The sequence below is a fragment of the Podarcis filfolensis genome, assembly GCF_964270895.1.
Source record: "Podarcis filfolensis genome assembly, chromosome: 12".
In the NCBI taxonomy this organism is placed as follows: Eukaryota; Metazoa; Chordata; class Lepidosauria; order Squamata; family Lacertidae; genus Podarcis; species Podarcis filfolensis.
The window spans coordinates 11,554,407-11,560,499 of record NC_139614.1 but is presented as its reverse complement, the minus strand read 5'-3'; positions in this window follow the sequence as shown (position 1 = coordinate 11,560,499).

The following is a 6,093-nucleotide window of genomic DNA, read 5'->3' as shown; positions in this document are numbered from 1 at the left end:
TCGGACACCAGCCTCAAGGGGGCTCCATGCAGCCTAAAAATATGTTCTACAAACAATTTCGCTGTCTCTTCCGCCGTGACTGCATGTGAGCAAGCTACAAAGTGACCCATCTTAGTTAACTGGTCTACTACGACTAGTATGGCGGTTTTCCCCTGGGATTTGGGCAGATCAGTCATAAAATCTATCGACACCGCCTCCCACGGTCTTTCTGGTGTGGGTAACGGTTCTAATAAACCCGCTGGTGCCCGCCTTTCTCCTTTGGCTCTCTGGCATTGGTCACACCTTCTCACATACTCCCGTACATCCTCCCTCACCTTGGGCCACCAAAACTCCCTGGTCACCAACCACATGGTCTTGTGTTGCCCAAAATGCCCCGCTGTGGGATTGTCGTGCAACTGTTTGAGTACTCTCCCCCTCAATTCCCCTTCGGGTATATATAGTGCCCCTTTGTAATACAATGCCCCGTTTCTTTCTTCAAAACCTCCGGGGTCTTCTCCCTCTCTCCTTAAACCTCTGAGCTTATCCTGGGCGTACTCATCATTGACCGTCCCCTCTACCAGTTCTCTTTGCCCCACCCAGGCCGCACCACACACCCAGTGGTCCTCTGGGATAATATGTCTCTCTTCTGGCGCTCCCTCCCCCTCCAAATATTCAGGTTTGCGAGAGAGAGCGTCCGCTCTGATGTTTTCTGGACCTGGCACGTAGCAGATTTCAAAATGGAATTTGGAGAACTCCTGGGCCCATCTCACTTGTCGTTGGTTGAGCACTCGTGCTGTTCTCCAATACTCCAAATTCTTGTGGTCCGTACACACTTGCACCTTATGCTGTGCGCCAATTAGTAAGTGTCTCCATCTCCGGAACGCTTCGTGAATGGCGAGTAGTTCTCGGTCATATACCGTGTAGTTCCTCTCGGATTTGTTCAGCTTACGCGAAAAGAAGGCACACGGTCTCCATTCCGACTTATTGCTCCCTGGCTGAAGCAGCACTGCCCCCACCGCCCGGTCTGAGGCATCAGTTTCCACTCTCATGGGTTTTTGTAAATCCACATGCAGGAGCTGTTCTTCCGAAGCGAATGCCTTTTTCAATTCCTCAAAAGCGTGCTCCGCCTCTGCCGTCCAAACGAATTTCTTCTTGCTGCTTAGACAGTCCGTGATGGGAGCCGTTAAGTGGGCAAAGTTCTTGATGAATTTACGGTAAAAGTTCCCAAACCCTAAGAACCTTTGCACATCTTTTTTGGTTTTTGGTGTCTTCCATTCCAGCACCGCCTGGACCTTGCCTGGATCCATGGCTAATCCCTTGTCTGATAAGCGGTACCCCAGGAATTCCACCTCCTTGGTGTGGAACTGACACTTCTCCAATTTCACCCACAACTGGTTTGCTTGCAGCTGGCTCAGCACTTCCCTGACATCCTTCACATGCTGCTCCTCATTCTCCGAATATATCAGCACGTCATCGAGGAATGCCACGCAATTCTTGTAGAGCAAAGGTCCCAGTACATGGTTCATGAGCGATTGAAAACAGGCGGAGCCTGATTGCAATCCGAATGGCATAACGCGATATTCGAAAGCCCCTAGGGGGGTGAACATCGTTGTCTTCCATTCATCCCCCTTCTTTATTCGTATCAGGTTGTACGCTCCTCTCAAGTCCAGTTTCGTGAATATCTTTCCCTTCCTCACCCTGGTCAAAATGTCATCAATCCTGGGCATGGGGAAAGTCACTGGTTCTGACACGGCATTCAGGGCCCGGTAGTCCACGACCAATCTCGGTTTATCCGTGTTTTTTTTGTCCACAAAAAACACTGGACTGCCCCCCACCGCTCTGGACTCTCTAATGAAACCTCTCTTCAGGTTTTTGTCAATAAACTCCCTCAACTCCTGCATTTCCCTGTCTGACATGGCGTACAGCTTGCCCACGGGTAGCTGGGCCCCAGGGACCAGGTTAATCTGGCAGTCAAAGTCTCTATGCGGTGGTAGTTTATCTGCTTCCCTTTCGCTGAAGACCTTGCTCAGGTCAGCGTATTGTTTGGGCACCTCCCCTTTGTTCGCCACTTCCGTCCCTGCTATGGAGGCTTTTGCCCCTTCTGGCACCTTTCCCTCTTTGCAGTGTTCCAGGCAATGTCCTGACCCAAAGGACACCACTCTCTGATGCCAGCCCACTAGCGGGTCATGCAACGCTAGCCAGCTCATTCCCAAAATGACTGGCGCCCCTCCCAGGGTGGCTACATTGAACGCTATCCTTTCGGTGTGCCTTGCCACCCTCATAACCATTGGGACGGTCTGTAGGCTAACTTCTCCCCCCAACAGCTCCCTCCCATCGATCGTGGTGACTTGCAGGGGGTTGCTTAAAGGGAGTGTCTGTATCTGGTGTTCCGCTGCAAACTCCTTGCTCATAAAATTACAGGAGCTGCCTGAGTCTAACAGCGCCTTGGTCTTTAGTGGGTATCCGTTTGCCAGCTCTAGCAACACCTCTATTACTAGGGCTGGTCTTGGAGGTTCCGGAGTGGGCACTTTTACTGCTCCTTGGCCTGTCTGCAGTGCCCTGACAGAGGCAGACAGGCGTTGGCTTTTACTGGCTCCTGGACTTCCTCCTCCTTTCCCCCAACAGCCCCTGCCATCCCTTGCCATTCCTTTCTTTGCGGGCAGACTCTGGCAAAGTGACCTGGCTGCTGGCAGAGGTAACATTTCTTGGCGCTCTTTCCCTCCTTCTTCCTCCCTTCACTGGGATTTGAAACTGCGCGCGCGCGCGCTGTTCCAACTTCCATCGGCTCTCCGGGCGGGAAACTTGGCTCTGGAATGCGGAAATCCCTCCAACGCTCTCCTTTCCCCTCCCGCTTCTCCAAGGCTCTTGCCTCCTGGCGCGCTCCAATGGTCAGCGCTGATTTGGTCAGCTGGTCCATAGACTCCGCCCTGGGCGCCCGGGAAAGTTCGTCTTTCACCGCCGAAGAAAGCCCCTCTTCAAATAGCATTTGAATGGGTTCCGCCGATAGGTCCCACCCCAATCTATGTATCAACATTGTAAACTCAGTCCAGTACTCACGAACCGATCGGCTCCCCTGTTTGCAAGCCATCAATTGTCTGCGTACCAGTCCCTGTTCAATCTCGCTGGAAAACATCAAATCCATGGCGCGAAAAAACTTCCTCGCGTCCTTCAGCATGTCACTATTCCCTGCCATCAGGGGCCTGACCCAGTCTCTCGCCCCTCCTTCGAGATGGCCAATCACAAACGCCACTCGCGACGCCTCATCGGGAAAGTCATTAAACTGCAGTTCAAGAGCATACTGCATCTCTGTCCTAAAGGCTTGGTAGTTCCTGGGGTCCCCCCCAAACTTCTGCACCATTCCTGGCATCTTTCTTGCTAGTGTAGCGCCTTTTGCCTTTTCTGCATCCTGCGCCCTCCTTTCTTCTAGCCTCGCCGTTTGCATTGCTAGCTGGAGTTCCAACATTCTGTACCTTTCTTCCAGAGTTGGACCTCCTCCAGCTCCTCCTGCTCCTCCGGCTCCGGCTGGGTCACTCATGATGCCTCTCTGCACAAGCTGCTTTCAGGGACTGTCCGATTGCTGTGATGGGATGATGAGCTGCTTGTGCGTAAAATACTGATCCCTCAGAGTTTGGCTAAGTTCCCAAACCTCTGTCTGTGATGGAGCTCCTTAAGCATGGCTCCATCAATCGCTCGTTGAATCGGACAGTGGGCGTTTACGGAACTTCTTCCAGCATAAAAGCTCCTTAACGGAAACACGTCTTCTGGACTCTCGGCGTGACAGTTTCCGCCGAGGAGTGGGTGTTCCTAGGGGAGGTCCTGAAACCCCCCCACTGTTCTCGCTAGAAGTATCTCTGAGCTCTCCCTCCGACTCACTTTCCCTTGGAACTCCACTTCTCCCCCTGCTGGTCCCCTCCTCCGCTGAGTGGTCTCTCTCACCCTCCATGAGCCCTTTCACCTCCTTCGTCTCAGATGACAGTTCCCTGACAGTACCTAACTACTGAAGGCTTTTCACCAAAGCCAGACTAAATGTCTTTCCCTCTGCAGTGTTGGATGGTAGGTTGAGAGGAGTTCCCTACCAGGACAGACTTTGCTCGTGTGCTCAAGACATCGATTCCATAAATCATATTTTGTTGCATTGTGCAAAATATGAGCAGGCCAGGGCTGAACTGATACTACCCTTGCTGGTACCTTTCCCGGGAAAATCAGAGGCTCACTATGTCGGGTTCTTATTGGAAGACCGGACAAATGCTAGAACATTAGCAGTGGCAAAGTTTTTATCGGTGGTTGCAAGAACAAATGAGCCTTATATTCTAAACAAAACGCTTGATTAACCTGGAGGTAGGCTGTATGAATTGTGTATTGATTTGTAATGATTTGTTGGGTCTCTGGACTGTAATAAAGATTGATTGATTGATTGTATTTCTGAATGATTTTGTTTCATCACTGCCAATGGTAGGCCACTCTCCAAAGCTGTGGTCATATGTAACGATGATTTTCTCTAAATCGTAGGGAAAGTTTTATTAGGCACTACTAAAGGAGAATACTTTGCAATGGGCTAAAGAATTTAAGTAGCGTGAGCTCCATTTTCAATAGAACCTTAAATGGAAAGTTGAACCTGTAAACTAGTTTCATCTGCAGTTGTTTGTTGCTGTTGTACTCCAAGTGAGCACAGCATCCTGCCAGTTCTCAGGCTATTTAAAAGCCCAGCTTCAGGCCCTGTGGCATTCCTGTACTGATCGAGATGTTCCAATTCTTCTCTGGAAAAAGCTCAGGCACTTTTCTTGTGGGATATGCAGCCACCTGTTTGGAAGCCAGAGCACGAGTCCAGACACTAACATTTTGGTTGTCTTCATTGCTCTGCATCAATATCTATTTTTTATATAATATCTTTATTAAATTTTCAACAAAAATAACAAAAAGTAAAAACAAACAACCACCACAAAGAAAATTATATGCAACATCAAATCCATAAAAGGGGATTCTCCGAATCCCATTACCCCCGTTCTTTAAATTCTTTTCAACTGCATGCCATTTCTACTCCAAATTGTTTTTTCTACCTCAAATTTCCTATATGAATTCTAAAATTACAAATGTTCTTAAAATACTGACACTGTATTAACCTGTTTACAATACTTTTGCAAATTTCCCCCATTCTTTTTAAAATTTCTTATCATCTTGATTTCTGAGCTTTCCAGTTCGTTTCGCCATTTCAGCATAGTCCATTAACTTGGCTTGCCAATCTTCTTTGGTCAAGACTGCTTCCTTTTTCCATCTTCCTGCATCAATATCTAGCCTGGTACATCTTATGCCACAATAACCACGACAGCACCGACTTCAGCATGTGCAGTGAGCTAAGAACCATGCAGAAAATCAGTTTCGGCATCTTGAGTGCCCCTCGATCAGAGGCGGGGAAATTCTAGCCTGAGAGACCTCCCCCATTCACCTTCTCCCCAATTTGGGCAAGCCATGCCAACCTGCCCTACGCCTGAGGTCAGGTATGACGTTAACTGAGAGACTGGTAAAGATGGGGCTGAGATCAAAGGCTTAGCCTGGTTGTCAAGAGCTTGGGAAGCACTGCTGAAAAGGTTCCCCACCCCAACCAAGATGGATGGGGCAAGGCAAAGATGGAGAACCTCAGGATTGGGGGTCAAATTTTTATCTAGCCCACAGGACTCTCCCCAGGTCACACACTCAATGGCCTGCTAGGTGTTTTGGCCAGGCTAGAATGGGCCCTTGAATTCTGACATTGCTGCTTACTTCCCTGGGTGGAAGATAGCAAAGGACATCTACCTGAAGGAGCGTCTTCACCCCCATCATTCTGCCCGGACACTGAAGTCCAGTGCCGAGGGCCTTCTGGCAGTTCCCTCACTGCGAGAAGCCAAGTTACAGGGAACCAGGCAGAGGGCCTTCTCGGTAGTGGCACCCGCCCTGTGGAACGTCCTCCCATCAGATGTCAAAGAGAAAAACAACTACCAGACTTTTAGAAGACATCTGAAGGCAGCCCTGTTTAGGGAAGCTTTTAATGTTTAATAGATTATTGTATTTTAATATTCTGTTGGAAGCTGCCCAGAGTGGCTGGGTAAACCCAGCCAGATGGGTGGGGTAAAAATAATA